Source organism: Bos grunniens, chromosome X, assembly GCF_055505025.1.
Source record: "Bos grunniens cultivar Pamir isolate PY7600 chromosome X, Bosgru_T2T1.0, whole genome shotgun sequence".
Classification (NCBI taxonomy): Eukaryota; Metazoa; Chordata; class Mammalia; order Artiodactyla; family Bovidae; genus Bos; species Bos grunniens.
Window position 1 is genome coordinate 111,680,398 of NC_141194.1, and position 20,570 is coordinate 111,700,967.

Below are 20,570 nucleotides of genomic sequence, written 5' to 3' on the forward strand. Positions count from 1 at the left end.
TTTCAACATTGTCAAGTAATAATCATGACTTGTGCTGATATTATAAAGATACATAAATATTGCAGTGAACTGTCATTGTGTTCTTCTTACAAATCAAGGATATTTCTACTGAAACCTTACAACCAACTTCTGTCTTACTTTAATACATGGAAAGATTAAATGATCACTTACATCATGGCAACCTCCAGGATATTTCACAGCAATGCCAAACATCTCCACTTAGATGTTCATTATACATTTTACACTACAGTATCCTTCATCTTCTAATGGAGAATAGACAGAAATGGTTGCAACACAATATAAAAAGGCTAATCTTTAATAAACCATAAAAAACCCATGTTTGCAAACACACTAGAAAGAAAGCACAGTATGGATTATTTGAGTGCCGAATTACATTTACTTCAAATAATCTCAAATCATGTCATTATTAACAAGCATACATACATTGCTAAGAATTGTAACTTTCTAACCATCAACCCTCATCTCATGATTCATGCTAATATATCCATTTTCTATGTGTTTTAACTATGGAGTACTCCCTACAGTCATTCTCCTTTAGAGAAACTTCTCAAAACAAGTTTGATGAAATGCCTTCTAGTATGCAATCTCTGATATTTACATCGATTTAACTTTTGATTAAATACCTTTCTACATATTTGTTACATCATTTCTATATGTTTCTTGTATAAACTCTTGTGTTTTCTGATGCATGTTTAGGGCAAACCTCTTCTATCACTTGTTCCATTACTAGGGTTTCTCTCCAGTGTGTATTCTCAGATGTTTAGTGAGCCAACCACTATGACTAAAGGCTTTGCCGCATTCTGTACATTTATAAGGCTTCTCTCCAGGATGAACTCACAAATGTGTAGTAAGAATTGAGTTCCGATTAAAGGTTTTGCCAAATTCTGTACATTTATACAGTCTCTCCCCAGTATGGATTCACTGTTGTTTAGTAAGACTGGAACCCTCAACGAAGGCCTTGCCACATTCTGTACATTTATAACATCTCTGCCCCATATGAATTCAGTGATGTTGAGTAAGATCTGAGCACTGAATAAAGGCTTTGTTAAAATCTTTACATTTATAAGGCTTCTCTCCAGTATGAATTTGCTGATGTCCAGTAAAATGTGAGAGACGATGAAATGCTTTGTTACATTCTTTACATTAATAAGGTTTCTCTCTAGTATGAATTCGCTAGTGATAGGTTAGTTGTGAGTAACAGATAAAGGCTTTGCTACATTTTGTACATTTATAAATGTACATTTATAAATGTAATGGAGAAGGCAATGGCACCCCACTCCAGCACTCTTGCCTGGAAAATCCCATGGACGGAGGAGCCTGGTTGGCTGCAGTCCATGGCGTCTCAAAGAGTTGGACATGACTGAGCGACTTCCCTTTCACTTTTCACTTTCATGCATTGCAGAAGGAAATGGCAACCCACTCCAGTGTTCTTGCCTGGAGAATCCCAGGGACGGTGGAGCCTGGTGGGCTGCTGTCTATGGGGTCGCACAGAGTCGGACACGACTGAAGCAACTTAGCAGTAGCAGCAGCAGTACATTTATAAGGTCTCTCTCCAGTATGAAGAATAAAGCAGAAATAGATGTTTTTCTGGAACTCTCTTGCTTTTTTGATGATCCAGCAGGTGTTGGCAATTTGACCTCTGGTACACCAAGGGACTTGCAAATGGTAATGAGTGAGGAAACCACCAGGTGATGGAGTCCATTCCCCTGGAGGCCGGCTGATCTCAGGGGGCATTCTTTTGGTTGTTAGCCTCTGGGACCTCCTGCACCAAGTTCTCCCACAATCACTCGTTCTTCCACCTGTTAGCTTCCTGCACAGAGCCCTCCCACAGTCCCTCTAGGAAAACAATACATGTGACTTGGAAACAAGGCCTACCTTCTAGCCCACGGGACTCTGCCCTGTCCTTTCCTTTCACCTCTCTTTCAAGGAAGCCCAATTTAGCTCCAAACTGATTGAGCATCAGCCATGAACAGTCACTGCCTCCAGCTTCACACTAGTGTAGACTCAGAGCCTCAGTCTGGGGTGTCTACACACTCCGGGGAGTGGTCCATGTACAGACTAAAGACCATCCGCATGTTTCATCGAGCTGTGTTCACATCTGCTCTTGGCGGGCATGAGATGTCCAGCTTTGCTGGCTTGGAGTCTTCCTGTCCCGCTGGCCCAGCAGGAGAGACAATTTGTATTGTTACCATCTTGTTCCCTTGGGGAACATGCACAGGTGACCATGACTAACTGCCTCGTGACCTGGTGTGTTTATCTCCCCAGCCCCATGCTTACCTCTCTGGCTGCAGGGCTGTGGGCAGCCATCGGCCAGCCCTGATTCTCTTTGTTCTCTGTACTCTTGAGTCCTGGACACGAAGTCATCCACACAGGGGGCTAACAGGCAGAGACACAGACTGTCCTCAACTTCTCTCCCCAGAAAGAGCCCAGCACACTGTGGAAAACCAGCCTTTTTGTTAATTTTTCATCCAATGACTCCCATGGTATTTTTTCACCTACCTAGGAAACTAGCAAGAAGACAATAAAATTTCTCTCTGTAGATGGTACATGCCTGTCTGTCCCTTTGGCTCAGGCCCGAGATGTGATGTTTAGACCTTCATTGGTCATTTAAGTTGTAACAGACACAGTCACCTCAGGTGTTCCTTATCACAAGACCCTGCTGTGTGCACCCTGGTACTTGCAATCACCTTATTTATTTCTCTTATTACCTGATTCTCTCTCTCACAAACACAAGCACACGAGTATAAGGATCCTGTTTGCCCTGCTTGTGATCGCTATATTTCTGATGCATAAAAGAATGCTTAGCAGGTAGTTAGCACAGAACAAGTATTGGCTGAATGAATGCAAAGATGAAGGAATGTCACAGGTGAACTCAAGAAGTCCTATGTTAATTTACAGTGGTTGACACAGGGTGAAGGACTGAGGGGAGGAGAACATTAGCACATGACAATGAAGTGTCTCTGCAGAGTTCAACTCCTTGAGCTCAAAAAATTACCTAGTGTTAGCCTACTGGCCTGCATCCACACCCCAACATCTGCCGTGAAATAGAGAAGCCAAATTAACAAATCCTCCATCCCATCACTTTCAAAGTCATTCATCTTTTCCTTCCTTCCTTCCTCCTTAACTTCCTTTCTCTCTATTTCACATACACACAGATCTCAAGATGTGTCCCTTTCAGTTTCATAGATTACTTTTCTATTGAGCACATCTTCTTAGTATGAAGATCCTCCCCTAATGGTTTAGAAAGTGATTTTAAAGTATCTTTCTTTTTTACTACATTACCTTTTTTTTTTTTTCATTTTAACCAGGACTTATATCATTTAGAAGATAAAATATGCCCACAGATTTTAAAAATGTCCTCAGAAATGAAATGGCAAATTGAATCCCCAGACTTAGTTCTAATAGACCCATTTATTAAGGAAAATCAACACATCTAGCTTCCCTAGGTTACACGTTTTTTGCATTAAAGCTTTAAGTCACTTGTCTAGGCTGCATACAGTGAGATGCATAGATGTTAAAAGTAAAGTGCAATGAGTTTTGGCAAATGTTTGCATGGGTGAAACCATTGCAACAAGACCCAAAATGTTCTTCATGTCCTTTTCAGCCAGTTCTCACCTTTAGAGAAATCTAAGAATCTCAAAGAACCCCAAGGGCAATAAAACAAAGGAAAGTCACCCTGGGATACATCACAGCCAGACTACTGAAAGTCTAAGAGAAGAGAAAAAGCTTAAAAGAGCCAGAAATAAATAACATATTATGTAAAAGTGGATAATGACAAGATACATGACTGACATCATCTAAAAACTATGGAACCAGAAGAAGCTGGAATGACATATTCATGGTGCTGAAACAGAAAAGTTCTTCAACCAAAAATTCTGTACCTAGTGAAGCTGTCCTTCAAAAATGAAGGCAAGCATAAAAGCCATTTTAAGGCAAAAAGTGAGAGGATTTGCAATCAACAGATTTTCTGTGTAAGGAGTGCAGAAAGAAGTTATTTAGGGAAGGAAAATCACACAAAAGGCAACTCAGATCTATAGGACCCCAAATTATGCAGAAATAGCAAATACAGGAGTGAATATAACCTACCCCAGCCCTCCTCCCCAGCAGAGTTCCCCAGTCCCTGACTGCATTCAGAGGCACAGCTTCCTCCTCACCTGGCAGGTGTGGAACATATTTGACAAGTGGCCAATACCTGCATATACAGAAGAACATGTAAACCCAGGTCTCCTGTTACCCACAGCTTTCCCAGCCACCACCGAGTAGGCATCATACTCCCTGAATCTAGAAATGCTCCCTTCAGAAAAGGACTCCTTTTTCAAACCAGCTACAAAATGACCAAACTCGCTTTGCCTTCTGAGGCTGCAATGTGTTTAGCCATGGGGATGACCTGTGCTGGTCACTGAGTTGCTGTCCCTGCACTGGGATGGGCAGCCACACTAGGGCACTGGCATCTAGCCAACTGAGAGATGTCACAGCAATTCTCAAACATAGGCCTGGGACTTCCTTGGTGGTTCAGTGGTTAAGACTCCAAGCTTGCATTGCAGAGTCACAGGTTCAATCCCTGATCAGGGAACTAAGATCCCAGATGCCTCAAAGTGTGGCCAAAAAGTAATAAAAAGAAAACAAACACAGGCCTACCTCTTCAGGAGGTCATTCCACCAGTGACTACTTAACTCTTGCGATGGCCCCCTTCCTGGCTGCCTGCATGTTTCATGCCTGATGATGACCACTCCAGTCCTGGAACTGCCTGCCCATGCACATCTGTCTTTGCATACCTCCATCTCTCTCTGATACACTGGCTTTTGACCTTTGGTAACTGAAACCTCTGGACAACTAGCTAGCTCTGACTGTTGAGTTTCCACATTGCTTTTGTGGCTCAGAGTTCCATCATTCACACAGCCCTTAATCATTCCCCATGCATTCTAACTCTTGATGGCTGCACACTTTATGTCAGCAATATATTGGCTGACGTGGTGACAAAGGTAAACAACACAAGGTCCCTTCACTGGAAGCTTTCCTGTTTCCCAGGGGGTAAGGGGATAGCTGATTGACTTAAGTATCAGAGAGGGTGACGAGGTGTTCTAGAGGCTTAAAGTGAGAGTCGCTCAGTCGTGTCCAACTCTTTGTGACCCCATGGACTATATAGTCCTTGGAATTCTCCTAGCAAGAATACTGGAGGGGGTAGCCTTTACCTTCTCCAGGGGATCTTCCCAACCCAGGGATCAAACCCAGGTCTCCCACATTGCAGGCGGATTCTTTACCAGCTGAGCCATAAGGGAAGCCCTTAGTAACTAAAGTATGTGTTAAAACTAGTATACAACTAAATCAAATAAAACTATTTTAAAGAAATAATTTGGAGGGTTAAGCAAACTATTACCTATTTTAGACCTATATAACTAAAATAACCTTAGGTGTGCAATCACCTCTTTTAGTGCAACATTGTACAAACCACATGCAAACACTATCTTAATCTACACACCTTCTCTGTATGAGTTTTCTTCCTTGACAAAATTGAGAACACAAAGCATTCCTTACAGTTGCTGCCAAATATGCTGAAGGTGTACATATCTCGCCTTAACTGATGGACTTAAAACTCGATCCACTGGTTTGCACCCTAGACTTCAAAAGGTCGATCATTGCAGTAGATGTGATAGCTGAGTTCTTCCAAAGGTGGTTCAGCATCAGCGGTAGGAAACTGGGCAGCATGCTCAATTTCTTTTCTCACTTCCACATCAATGTCCTTTAATTTTTCAACAATGGCATGATTGCTATTCACCATCCTGTCCTTGAGGAGCATGATAGGGTCACTCTTACTTCTAACCTCCTGAATCTCTTCTCGGGTATGGTAACTCACTCCAGGATCACTCATGCTGTGTTCGTGGTAGCAGTAAGTCTGCAGCTCCATCAGTATAGGCCCTTTTTCAGATCTACAATAGCAGCTGCACATTTTGTGGCCTTCTAAACACACAGGATATCCATTCCATCTACCCTCAGCTCAGGAATAAAGTCACCTCTCTTGTAGTAATCAGTGCTGGCTGCTGCTCTCTCTACAGATGTTCCCATCCCATACTGGTTATTCTCAAAGATGAAAATATAAGGCAATTTCCACAAAGCTTCCATATTTTAAGCTTCAAAGATCTGACCCTGATTAGCAGTACCATCGCCATACAAAGTCAAACAGACCTCATCTTTTCCATTATACTTACAGGCCAGAGCAATCCCAGCTCCCAGGGGTACCTGAGTTCCCATGATATCATTGCCTCCATAGAAATTCTTGGCATACATATGATATGCATCAATCCTCCTTTTCCTTTAGCACAACCACCTCTTCATCCTGTAAGCTCTGTGAGAATCTCCTGGACAGAGAGTCCACGAGTAAAGGTAAAGCCATGAGCCTGGTACTCTGTGATCAGATGGTCTGTGGTGTTGATGCCGGCCTCCAGGCCTATATAACAAGCTTCCTGACTATCACACAAGTGACACAAACCACAAATAATGTTCTGTTTATACAGCTGATCTGCTTTTAACTCCATTTGGCGAACAGCCTGCAACATCCTGTAGTATTTGAGTCCATCCTCCCTGGTAAGCACTATAGTGACAGGAGGGCCCTCTTCCAGCCAGTGAAGATCACATTTCTTAATTTCAAAAGTAGCATCATTTGCAAAATGACGGGATGCCACCAGCACTCTACTTGCCGGCTTCTGGACGACACCCAACAACATGTGAAGAGCAGTGAGCATCTTCCTCATGGAGCACAGGCAGTGGCTGTAGCTGCAAACCCCCAACGAGCCGAACACTATGGCCCAGGTGAGTCCAAGTCTCCTTTTCTAGAGGCTTAAGGCTTGAACAAATGTGCAGCTTTTCACGAGTAATTAAAGATTATCAGATAAACCAGAGAAAGACAAATACTGTATAGTATCACTTATATGTGGGATCTGAGAAAATACAACAAACTACTGAATATGACAAATAAAGTAGCAGAGTCACAGATAGAGATCAAACTAGTGGTTAACACTGGGCAGAGGGAGGGGTAAAATAGGGATCAGGGGGAATAAAGCTATTAAGGGATTAAATGAAACTGTTATCAGACACAAGTCCGTGTGCCCAACACACAGTGAGACCAAACCAAAACGCTGAAGTTTGGAGCAGAAAAGATGTATTGCAGGGCTCTGCAAGGAGGCATAAATGCATGCTAATTCTATTCATTTTGCAGTGTATTTATATTTATATACATTTAAATATCTCTTTTCCATTGCTACTGAATTCCTTATTACCACATATATTTGGATAATGTTTATTTTAAAAATGCTAGTAATTGTGCTTTATGCTCATATATTAGAATTAGGATTCTACTTTAAGTAAAACTGAACACTTTGCAATGGGTGTTCCTATTTCTTTTCTATCATTTATTTTCTGTCATTCAGATGCTATAACTGCATAAGGAAGGGGACCCCATCCCAAGGCCTTCAAGGGAGCAGCCCCCTCCCCAAATTGCAGTTAGGTGCTCTTTGACTTGTATCTCCAAGAAAAGTTAAATCCACAATCCTCGAGAGAGAGAGAGAGATATATATATATATATATATGTTCATAAAATATATATATATATATATAAACATGAATATAACAAGTTCATTACCAATGGTTTCATTATTCTTGTTCTTTCGCAAAAGGAAAAAAAAAAAAAGAAGTTCCAGGGGAGACATTAGAGGGCTTCGCTCCATTCTTGAAGGTAAAATATTTTCAAGAGTGTATAAATCTGAATGATTGTTCCTTAGAATTTCAGAACATCCTTTCAGCATCTTCTTCAAATTCATTAAGGGCTTCATGGTGACATCTAACTATCAGCTCAAAATGTCCACTCACAGCGTCTACTGATCAGGTTTTCTCAGGTACAACAGGTTCATGAACAAGTGTCCAGGGGTGGTCTGCTTCCTCAGCACAGAGCTCAGTCCTGGCAGATCCCATCTCTCATCTCCAGACACCGTGAAAAGCCTATTACACATCTCTAGAGTCTAACAACTTTCAATTAAGCTTGATTTCTATTTAATAATTAGACAGATGTGAATACTTCTGTGAGCAGTTTAAATATACATTTTTGATTTTCATGAGACACTCCAGGATGACAGTCCAGTTGGTGTTTTAGGTTGATGTTTTTATATTCTTCATTATGGCACCCCACTCCAGTACTCTAGCCTGGAAAATCCCACAGATAGAGGAGCCTGGTAGGCTGTAGTCCATGGGGTCGCTAAGAGCCGGGAACGACTGAGCGACTTCACTTTCACTTTCATGCATTGGAGAAGGAAATGGCAACCCACTCTAGTGTTCTTGCATGGAGAATCCCAGGGATGGCAGAGCCTGGTGGGCTTCCGTCTGTGGGGTCACACAAAGTCGGACACGACTGAAGCAACTTAGCAGTAGCAGTAGCATATGACGCTATGGACAGAGGAGCCTGGTGGGCTACAGTTGATAGGGTTGCAAAGACTGGGGTACAACTGAGCGACTAACACACACACACACACACACGCACATGAAAACATCTTTAAACCAGAAAGTAGACAGCCATTGTTTTCTACTTGTTAGTTTATAAACAAATATAATATTTGTCCTTCCATTATATTGGTTATCAATATTCTTTTAAAACATTAGGTTATTCATACATTCTAAATTTTCTGATCAAATCTTTTATTTGTTAATTATCCATTTGAAAAGTATGTGACATAATAATGGCCCCCAAAGATGTCCACACTCTATAATCTCTATCTAATCCCCAGAAGCTAAGAGCATATTTCCTAATATGGCCAGGCCTCGTGCTGGGCAAAATGTCCTCACTTTCCTGCCTGAGACACAGATGTGGGCAAGAAATGCTGATTCCTGATTGTCACTGAGATATGATTGTTTGTTATGCAGCAAAAGCTGCCTGATACACTTTCCATCTCAGCATCTTGTTGACTTTCTCCACAGCACTAATCACAGTCTGTAATGGAATTACTTCTTTGTTTACTACAATCACTGGAGAGAGAATCCGTGAAGGCAAGAGGCATCTTAATGTGCATAATGCGAGCCCAAAAAGTGCTGGTGCCACCAATGCAGGAACTCTCTTGAGGCCAAGTCGATCTATTCTCCATCTGACCCAATATTGCTCTCTCTCTTAAAAAATGCTTCTCTATGAAACAAGTTAGAAACTTCAGTTTCCTGGTTTTCAAAGTTTAGGATTTGGGGACTGATTTAAAACCAAACAAAAGACAAAACAATTCTTCCCTCGGCAAGAAAAGATGACACAGGAAGAGGCCACTTGCTAAAAGATTAGATGTGACTTTTAGTTATATTCTGTAAAACATATACAAAATTTTAGTTATATTCTGTGACTTTCAGTTATATTCAGTTATATTCTATTTATTTATATTCCCATAGTTTGTCATCCTTGACTCTTCTCTGCCTGACAGGTCCCATCAGTGTCTCAGCATCACTAACAGACACTAAGGCTCCAGGGAATGTGATGATTTAAATGTATGCCCCCTAAAAAATAAATAAATAAATAAATGTATGCCCCCTGAGGTTTCCTGCAGGAACATTCCTGCTTGGCTGAAACTGAGCTGGCACTGGGAATACAATAATGTCCCATCATTCGTTCAAGTAAAAATGCAAAATTAGGTATTTTTGATTCACACATTTGCAGGCTCGCTTTTTTCCTGTCTGTGCCTGGCCCTAATGAATTGCTGGATTTTTCTTGAAAAATAAACTCTCACAGCTCTTAGGGTTGTGGGCAAGATTATGGCAGACAAACAGTATCTGAACTGCTCAATAACTGCAGAGTGGTGTTTTGAAAACATTAAAATCACAGGTCTCTAGCTGTCTGCCGAGCCCTAAACAAAAGTTAGCAAAAGGGACACACAAAATGACAGTAGATGTTTCACAAAATGAGACCTTTCTTTCTAGATAATTAATTGGTCTCACTAATCGAATCCTTTCTTGAAGCCTGAGGGCTTGCAGGCAACTTCAAGAACACTTGGAATTCATCATTTCAGAAGCAAGTTCTTCTATCCTGCAACTGGGTTCTTCCATCTTACACTTCAGATTAGTTCTTGTTATCTTTAAAACTGAAAAACAAGCAAACAAACCCAAACAAACCTAACCCAAAAGAAAATCAGGGAAAGGAAGTGTAGGACCAGAAGAGTAGTTAGTAAGACTCCTAGCAGCACCATGTGGCTGCTGCTGAGAAAAAAAAGAAAAGAAAAGAAAAGAAAAGAAAATCAAAGAAGTCCAGCAGGTAAACAAGTAAGAAAGCAGATGGTATTATAAGCTTTCACCACCAGAAGTGGACATCCTCACTTAGCCGAGATGCTCCGACAGCAATTTTGCCTCCAGGTGGATGTGCAACACACCCACTGCAGACACAGACTCTATTTTCCTGGAAGTAGGTCTAAGAGGGGTTTCTCGGGGTGGGGGGCCACTCCACACCAGTTGCCAGGTTCTCAGCTCCTTTATACAAGGGCGGTGAGAACTCAGGCTCTCTATGACCAGAGTATCCATCAGCACAATGGAGATGACAACCAAATTATCTGTGTCATTTTCAGTTGCTATTAAAAGACATAACACTCTGGAAGGAGTGTCATTTAAGTAGTAAGCTATCTGTTAAATATTTGTGGGGTTTTTATTATTTTTGAGCCTCACAAATCTTACAGGAGATTAATAAGGCAGGATCATCATTTGTTGTTTCAGAGGAAATATTTCGGGTTTGAGTGGACTGGCCAGGGATGCAGACAGATCACGCTGGGCCTTGCAGGCTGCCCCCTACCCCATGTGGAACACACTTATCCTGAATTCCTGGAGGCTCAGATGCCAATTTCTGTTTGTTTCCCCAACACCCTCTTCCAAGCCCTGCCACTATATTGTGTATTACGTATTATCTGTTGATGTATCCATCTCCCCCACTAACCGTAAGAGGCTTGGAACACAGACCACACATTCAGCTCTGGATCATCAGCTCCCAGACAGGATAGGGGGAGAAGCATCAATTAAATGAGTGTGGAGCCAAACCAGCCTCAAGAAAGAGAAACAGGAAAGACCTCTGCCCTGGAAAGAAATGTCAGAAGTGTCTCTGGAAGCCCTCAAGCTGATGGGAGCCCTTTCCAAGATCTGCCCAGGATTTATGGTCACTAGACTTGACTCTGCCTGTCAGTACTCCAAGGCTATTCAGTGACATACAACCAACATGCAGGAAAGATCGCAGTGCCATCCACTGCTGAGCTGTGTGCAGAGCAGCGGGAGCCTCACATTGATGACTCCGAACAACTAAAGCCAGTGCAGAATTCTCAGGGTCAGGGGGATCTGAACAGACCCAGGAGTTTGGGTGAGACTTGGAGAGATGAAGGGAACAGCATTTGGGAGGAGGGAACAGAAGGAGCAACCGTGACCCTGAGCTCCGGGCTCCCATTTGAGTGTGAGAGGGAACCCACCAGCCATGCAGACCCTGGGGGCTTCCAGGCAGTCATGGTCCTGCTGGGAGCTCCAGTAACGAGGTTCAAGAGGTTTAAAAAAAGGAATCAAATTGAAAAAGAGAAGGGAATTTTGTTGTGCAGTCGCTCAGTCATGTCCAATTTTTTGCAACTCCATGGGCTCTACCACGCCAGGCTTCCCTGTCCTTTACCATTTCCCAGAGTTTGCCCATGGAGAAGGAAATGGCAACCCACTCCAGTGTTCTTGCCTTGAGAATCCCAGGGATGGCGGAGCCTGGTGGGCTGCTGTCTATGGGGTCACACAGAGTCGGACACGACTGAAGCGACTTAGCAGCAGCAGCAGCAGCAGAGTTTGCTCAGATTCATGTCCATTGAGTCAGTGATGCCATCCAAGCATCTCATGTCACCCCCTTCTCCTCCTGCCCTCAATCTTTCCCAGCATCAAGGCCTTTTCAGTCCTTCAGTGAATATTCAGTCCTTTCAGTGAATATTAAGAGTTGATTTCCTTTAGGATTGACTGGTTTGATCTCCTTGCTGTTCAAGGGACTCTCAAGAGTCTTCTCCAGCACCACAATTTGAAAGCATATATTTAATTTTCAAGGTGATATAGGCTTTGCATGAGAACTACACCTAAAAGTCATCTGCAGTCACCAGCAAGTTCATATTTATTTGTATGGTTTTCTTCAGACAGCAGTGTTGGTATCTTTTTAAAAAAATTGGAGCAAATTTAAACATCAGTCTTAGGTAATTGGTTGATGGATGAATGGGAGTTCAGTGGGGTTTGAGTTCCATGTGGGGTATCCTTTCACAATTACACTGTAGAAATAAATGCAAAAATCATTAAAAAAGTAAATTATTATTTATGAAAGTTCTCTTTATCACTGAAAGTATTTAATCACAAGATATATTACAACTTATCAGATTTTTAAAACTTGAGCTTACAAATATATAGCTTGCCTGTGTCTGCAAATACTGTTTGGTGCTGAGTGATGCTGTACAAAGAACTATGCTGGGGGGTGTCTAGATTAGGATCTGAACACATAATTTCTTCTGAAAATAGTATTTTCAGCAATTCTACAAAGGTCTAAACAAAAATTAAATGTGAAGTGCTAAAACTGTATTCCATTTTTCACATTTACAAATGAATTTACTGTATATGGAGGAGTCTCTCCTATAAGTTATAGACATAGACAATCAGAAAGACATACAGACTTAAAGCACACATACACATCATACATCACACACACACACACACACACCACACATACACAGATCTCACACACATATCACACATCGTACGCACACACATACGACAGATACATATACACATACATATACGACAGACAGCATCACACTTGGTTTTTATCAGCTCAAATATGGTAAGAGGTCCTTGGCATCTTAGCTTCTGTATAACTTTCTTCTCCAGATTTACTATAAAGCAGCATAGCCATAAAAACCATACCACCTATTCACATAGGATTCTTCATGTTATATTTGGATAATGTAAAATACTTGCAGAGAAGAACCACAAGCCTTCAAACTGCTGAGCTGGCAGTATTATATCTAAGGTGTATTTTCTTTCCCTGATTTTTAACTCAAACTTATTTAATGATAGGAAATTAAAAGGTAAGTATGCCCCTGGCAAGTGTAAGCCAGGGCCCTGATTTCAGACTCTCCATCCATTCCAAAAGTTTAGGCCCAATCCCATTTCGCCTTTTCCTCCACCATTTTCAATACCCATGAGCTCTGGGATGTGGTTCCCTGAATGAAAATCTCCTGCATGAGGACTGGACTGTACCTATCGGGTAGGGGGCATCACTCTGTGGTTACCTAGCAACATGATAGCTAAGGAAGAGCCCGGAATCAGAACCCAAAATGTGGGTGCCTCTGTTAGCTCTGCCACTTCTTATTGGTGGTGTTTTAAATGAATTATACAGCTTCAATTTCTTCATGGACTTGGGTGATTATTTCCTTCCCCAGTTTAGGGAAGTTTTCAACTATTATCTCCTCAAGTATTTTCTCATGGTCTTTCTTTTTGTCTTCTTCTTCTGGAACCCCTATGATTCGAATGTTGTAGCGTTTAATATTGTCCTGGAGGTCTCTGAGATTGTCCTCATTTCTTTTAATTCGTTTTTCTTTTATTCTCTCTGATTCATTTATTTCTACCATTCTATCTTCTAATTCACTAATCCTATCTTCTGCCTCTGTTATTCTACTATTTGTTGCCTCCAGAGTGTTTTTAATTTCATTTATTGCATTATTCATTATATATTGACTCTTTTTTATTTCTTCTAGGTCCTTGTTAAACCTTTCTTGCATCTTCTCAATCCTTGTCTCCAAGCTATTTATCTGTGATTCCATTTTAATTTCAAGATTTTGGATCAATTTCACTATCATTATTCGGAATTCTTTATCAGGTAGATTCCCTATCTCTTCCTTTTTTGTTTGGTTTGGTGGGCATTTATCCTGTTCCTTTATCTGCTGGGTATTCCTCTGTCTCTTCATCTTGTTTAAATTGCTGAGTTTGGGGTGTCCTTTCTGTATTCTGGCAGTTTGTGGAGTTCTCTTTATTGTGGCTTTTCCTCGCTGTGTGTGGGTTTGTACAGGTGGCTTGTCAAGGTTTCCTGGTTAGGGAAGCTTGTGTCAGTGTTCTGATGGGTGGAGCTGTATTTCTTCTCTTTGTTCAGTCGCGCTGTGGGGAGGGAGGGAGGGATGCTGCAAACAAATAACACTGGCGTGCACTCGCAGTGCCTCAGCCACACTGGGTCTGCCCCCGCTCACGGCGCGTGTAGCCTCCCTGCCCACACTGCTCGGGCTCTAGGTTGTTCCGCCGGGAACAATCCGAGGCTGGCCCTGGGTTGCATGTACCTCCCAGGTCCAAGCCGCTCAGGTTCAGGCACTTGGGTAGTCCTCAGAGGTGCAGACTCAGTTGGGCCTGAGTTTTGTGCTCTTCCCAGGTCCGAGCAGCTCAAGTGATGAGGTGTTTGGCGAGCGCCAATGCTGCGACTTATCGCCTCCCCGCCACTCGGTTATCTGGGTGTAAAACCGGCGCACCTTCTCAGGCAGATGTTAACCGTCCAGACCCCCAAAAAGTTTACAATTTCTTCATTTGTAAAATGCAATAGAAAAGAATTAAAGTGAAATGAGCTCCATGCAACCCTTAGGTACAGTTGAGACAGACTAATTAGAGCACATACGATGCTTTTAAAAATTATAAACTTCAAAAACTTATGGTTACCAAAAGGGAAAGGCCAGGGATGGGATAAATTGGGAGACTGGGGTTAACAAATGCAGGCTACTATATATAAATAGATAGTGAACAAGGACCTCCTGTACAGCACAGGTGACTCTGCTCAATATTCTGTAATAACCTATTCAGGGAACAGAATCTGACAAAAGAATGGATAAGTGTATATGTATAACTGAATCAATCTGCTGTACATCTGAAACTAACACTGACACTGTCAATCAACTATGCTCCAATATAAAATAAAAAGTAAATTAAAAAAGAAATTATAAAGGGCAATGATTAATTTTTCATTTTTTTTCCATTTCTTTTTTTTTCCCCCCATTTCTTGAAGACAATAGACAAGACAGTAAGGATCATGACCATCACCACTGCAGCCTTGACCAGAAGTGGGTGGATAAGTGAGTCCTTAGACAAAATACCAAACCCAGGGGGGCACTGCCTATAGCACAACTAATTAACAAAATTAGTCCTCACAAGACTCACACCGTCTGCAGGATTCCACAGTGAAGATGAAAAGAATGGAGGAGGGAAGTTAAGAGAAGAAAGAAGGGAGATGGGAAGGAAATACCCTTGGACACTGAGAGTCATAAAGCACCAGGCACAGTCTGCACACAGGCACAGGGTCCGGGCTGCTGGGCACGGATTAGGTGGTGGGAACACACGCTCTGCAGAATGTAACAGCCAGGCACTGACTGGACTTCTTCCCACGAATGAAGCTTTCTATAGGCAGAAGGGGGAAAAAGCAGTGCCAAGTTCCAGGATAGGGTAGAGACATCATTTTAACAGACTTCTCGAAAACCCAGGCTGCTTTGGGGAAGTTTCTGTGATGCCCCACAATCTGGCTTTATGTTACAGTATTTCTCTCCTTGCAAACATTCAGGTGAATGTTCTGAGTTCTCCTAACTCATTCTGTCCTTTCTTCTCCTCTCCTGGACATAAATAACTCCCTTCTGACGTTGGATCTATTGAAAATGCACACGAACACACTCCCATACATGCACACATACACACTTTCTTCTCCACTCCATCACTACCCTCAGGATCAAAAATTAGCAAAAAGCAGCTAAAGTACTTGATATGTTAAGATCCCTCAAGGGTATCTCTTCCTGAAGTTTTATTACAAACAATTGGGGGGAAATACAATTGCATTAACCCCCCAACCACCCCCTCAAGACACACAGACTTGGACTCTTTAAAAGAGAGCCTCACAAATCCAACAGCCTCAGATAAACTGCTGCCTGGAGAGTCACATGTTCATTCCACCCAGATGGCATGGCCTTGCTTGCACATTTCAGAAGACATCGCAAAAACACACAGGATTGTTGGCCAAACACTGTCTGAAAAACAGACTACAAATCAATGACACTCAAGTAAAATCAGAGCTTTCAGGAACTGCCCTCCCATCCTCTTTAGTTACAGAATATATAATACACATGTATATATCATTTATATCATGGTGGCTCAGACAGTAAGGAATCTGCCTACAATGCAGGATACCTGGGTTCAATCACTGGGTCAGGAAGATCCCCTGGAAAAGGGAATGGCTACCCACTGCAGTATTCTTATCTGTAGAATTCCATGGACAGAATCTGGTGGGCTATAGTCCTTGGGGTTCCAAAAAGCAGGACATGACTGAGCGACTAACAAACTTAAGTTACTTGTGCTGTTATTCATCATATTCATCATATTATTGACATGATCTCGCACTTATCCATCATAATATTCATCATATTATTGACATGATGTTACACTTAAGCACTGACTCTTAATTTCCAAGTATAATCTCAGGATTACATGGGAAACTCCTTGAATTTAGAGATGTTGACTTATTTACATTTCTTTGTGTCCTGAGTCCTAACTTGGAAAATCTCCAGTGAAGACTTCAAAGATGTTGGGTATCCTGAGTGATGATAACAGTGAGAGGGTAACCATCATCACCACTGTTGATGAGATAATTGTGTTTCGTGTCTGTGGTGTCATTAAGTTAGTTACTTTCCTAGAAGTTTTGCTGCCATTCCTGGGTGAGAGCTTGAGAGGACTTGACTTCGAACATTGAGATGCTCAGGACTGCATCATTCATATAGAAAATGTATCATCTACTGTTACCTATGTAACCTATAGGTTACTTCCTAACTTTATACTTAGGATAGGGTACTTCCCTTTCTGAAATGTTTTTTCCTACCCTCAGAGCTCTACCCCTCAAATGAACTTCACTGTGGGGGTGAACAGTGTGTTTTGGTTTCATCATTAAGTTCTTGCACTTAGTGCTACTTTCCTTTCTAGGATATTTGACTGGATTGCATCAGTCTCCTTTCCCCAAAATGCTTGTTTTTCATAAATTAAATTCAAGTAGTACTCACAATAAAGAGTTACTTAAAATTATTTTTTTATAGGAAAAAAGATATCAATGTGGTCAAGTAAGTGGGGTTAGTGGGAACTGCCTAAAAGGCCCTGAAATGCCACAGTTGTTGCTGTTTTGGACAAAGTGGCTCCCTCTGGTGGAAACAGAACCTTCTCTGGATGGACTGGACCATATCACACAGCCCAGAACCTGGGGTGTCTTCTGAAGATGTAAGAAGAGGGGGAGGAGGAGTCTGATGTTGGTATTTGGATGGTCCATGGCAGGTGGGAAAACTGAATCACTGAATGGCTTATCTTCAGTTAAATTTCTATGATCACTACCCCCAATCCTCTGGGATGACTGGCCAGGGGGACCCTGAATGGTGAGGTGCAGGCACATGTGGGCACTTGGAGATTAGATACAACTCATATGCCTCCCAGATTCAATCCCAAGGCTCCAAGAAGGAGGAGAAAGAACAAGCCAACCAACTGCAGGAAATGAGAGGCCCACAGAGATTAGAAGAGGGATGACTGGGCTGCATGCCCTCCACCCACAGAGGAACAAAGATGCCATTTCAGAATGAACAGCACACAGAACCCCTCCTGAGATCCAGACACTCACTCTTGTTGTTGCTAAAGGTCAGTGGATTTTTAAACTAAACAGTTGGAACTGGAGGAATTCTGATGTTCGTCATTGTTTATTTTACCACATTATCTGTCCGCATCTGTGTTTTTTTGTGTCTGTGTGTTTGGACTAAATTTGTTCATTTTCCTGCTCTGTGAATTGTATGGATCTTCTTATTGTGAGAAACAGTACATACTACTTAATTGCTTGAATACCACTTAAAAATATATAACTGTTCTAAAATCTAGAGAACTGAGTGAAACAGCCTATAAGGAATTCATCTACTTGTTACATCTTCATGTAATTCTTGACACAGTAACATCTCTGCACTCAACATCTATATTGACACTTTGTGCAAAATTCAGCTGCATCAAAAATTATAACTTGCTTGTAGCAAGGGGAACTATACTCAATGCTCTTAGGTCCCTGAAATGGGAAGGGAATCCAAAAAAGAAGGGAAATATGCATACATACAGCTGACTCACTTTGCTGTACAATAGAAACTAACACAACACTGTAAAGCAACTATATGCCAATAAAAATTAATTTTAAAGAAGTTATAACCTGAAGCTGAACAGAAAGAGTGTCTCCTCCTCATTCCAACCAGGTCCCACTGTCCTGGTGGCGGGGCCATATTCTGAGCTCCTGGCAGATGGTGACCCCTGTTCACATATCTATGATCTCTCCAGGAGAGACTCAGTCCTTAAGGAGGAAGGCATTGCCGGTAATCCTGTAACCAACCATAGCCCCCGAGAGTCCTTATCTGTGTTCATTCAGGTCAACCCTGAGCCTCACATTCCAGTGCAAAACATACACATTTAACTCTCATCAGGGCTTCCCAAGTGGCACTAGTGGTAAAGAATCCACCTGCCAATGGAGGAGATGCAAGAGACGTGGGTTCAATCCCTGGGTTGAAAGATTCCCTAGTGTAGGAAATGGCAATACACTCCAGTATTCTTGCCTGGGAAATCCCATGGACAGAGGAGACTGGTGGGCTACAGTCTATGGGGTCGCAAAGAGTTGTACACGATTGTGTGACTGAATGTGCGCGCACACACACACACACACACACACACAAACTCTTGTTGCTTGTGGCAGTGATGCTCAGTGATGATGCCCTGAACACTGAGTAGATAATACTGAATAATGGCCCTTGGGGAAACACAGTAGGATCCCAGAAGCCACTGGTTACAACATTTTCATCAACCAATCAATATGTAACCTGTTTAGAGACACATTACTCAATACCTATTGCAGATTCATCAACACTGAACTCACAGCCAACAGCGCTGTGACTTCTGCTTGAATGTACTCTCTCTGATAAATGCATTTTCCCCACAAGGCACATCCCAGCCTCCTTTTTGTTTCATTAAAAGAAACTGAATTCAGATATCAGTTCAGTTCAGTTCACTTCAGTCGCTCAGTCATGTCTGACACTTTGCAACCCCATGGGCTGCAGCAGGCCAGGCCTCCCTGTCCATCACCAATTCCCGGAGTTTACCCAAACTCATGTCCATTGAATTGGTGATGCCATGCAACCATCTCAAGCTCTGTCATCACCTTCTCCTCCCACCTTCAATCTTTCCCAGCATCAGGGTCTTTTCAAATGAGTCAGTTCTTCACATCAGGTGGCCAAAGTATTAGAATTTGAGCTTCAACATCAGTCCTTCCAATGAACACTCAGGACTGATTTCCTTTAGGATGAACTGGTTGGATCTCCTTGCAGTCCAAGGGACTTTCAAAAGTCTGCTCCAACACCACAGTTCAAAAGCATCAATACTTCGGTGCTCAGCTTTCTTTATAGTCAAACTCTCACATCCATACATGACTACTGGAAAAACCATCACCTTCATTAGATGGCCCTTTGTTGGCAAAGTAATGTCTCTGCTTTGTAATATGCTGTCTAGGTTGGTCATAACTTTCCTTCCAAGGAGTAAGTGTCTTTTAATTTCTTGGAGCCCCCCAAAATAAAGTCTGCCACTGTTTCCACTGTTTCCCCATCTATTTGCCATGAAGTGATGGGACTGATGCCATGATCTTAGTTTTCTGAATGTTGAGCTTTAAGTCAACTTTTTCACTCTCCTCTTTCACTTTCATCAAGAGGCTCTAGTTCTTCTTCATATTCTGCCATATGTATCAATATAAATATTGATATATCATATTTTTTCTATTATTTCTATTATATTCTATTATACTCTTATTATTTTCTATTATAGGTTATCCCAAGATATTAAATAAATTTCCCTGTGCTATACAGTAGGTCTTTGTTGTTCATCTGTTTTATATATAGCAGTTTTTATCTACTAATCCCAAACTCCTAATTTATCCCTCCTTGATCCTTTTCCCATGGTAACCGTAGTTTTTTTCCCCCATGTCTGTGAGTCTTTTCTTTTATAAATAAGTTAATTTGTATCATTTCTTTCAATTCTACATGTAAGTGATATCAGATGATATTTATCTTTGTCTGACTTACTTCACTTAGTATGGTAATCTCTAGGTCCATCCATGGTGCTGAAAATGGCATTATTTCATTGTTTTTTATGGCTGAGTAATATTACACTAAGTATACATACCACATCTTCTTTATCCATTCATCTGTCAATGGACATTATGGTTGCTTCCACGTCCTGGCTACTGTAAACAGTGCTGCTATGAACATCGGGGTGCATGTATCTTTCCGAATTAGAGTTTTCTCCAAATATATGTCCAGGAGTGGGATTGCAGAATCATATGTCCAACCTTCCTCTGCTCAGGAAGTGCAGTGCACTTCAGGACATTTTAGGCAGCAATATCACCAACACAAAGAACAAAAATGTGGTATGTGTGGCACTAACTACTGCCCTGTTCACAGTCTGAACTGAACCCTGAAGGAGAGCCT

At 41.8% G+C, this 20,570-nt stretch overlaps 1 pseudogene across 1 annotated transcript in view; it reads right to left on the reverse strand.

Moving 5' to 3' along the window:
• Positions 1-2,696: 2,696 nt before the first annotated feature.
• The window catches only part of LOC147341168 (pyruvate dehydrogenase E1 component subunit alpha, somatic form, mitochondrial pseudogene), a 105,241-nt pseudogene continuing 87,367 nt past the window's right edge, over positions 2,697-20,570 (reverse strand). The window contains exon 3 of the transcript XR_015158388.1: positions 2,697-12,293. The product of XR_015158388.1 is annotated as a pyruvate dehydrogenase E1 component subunit alpha, somatic form, mitochondrial pseudogene (transcript). The remainder of the gene's footprint in view (positions 12,294-20,570) is intronic.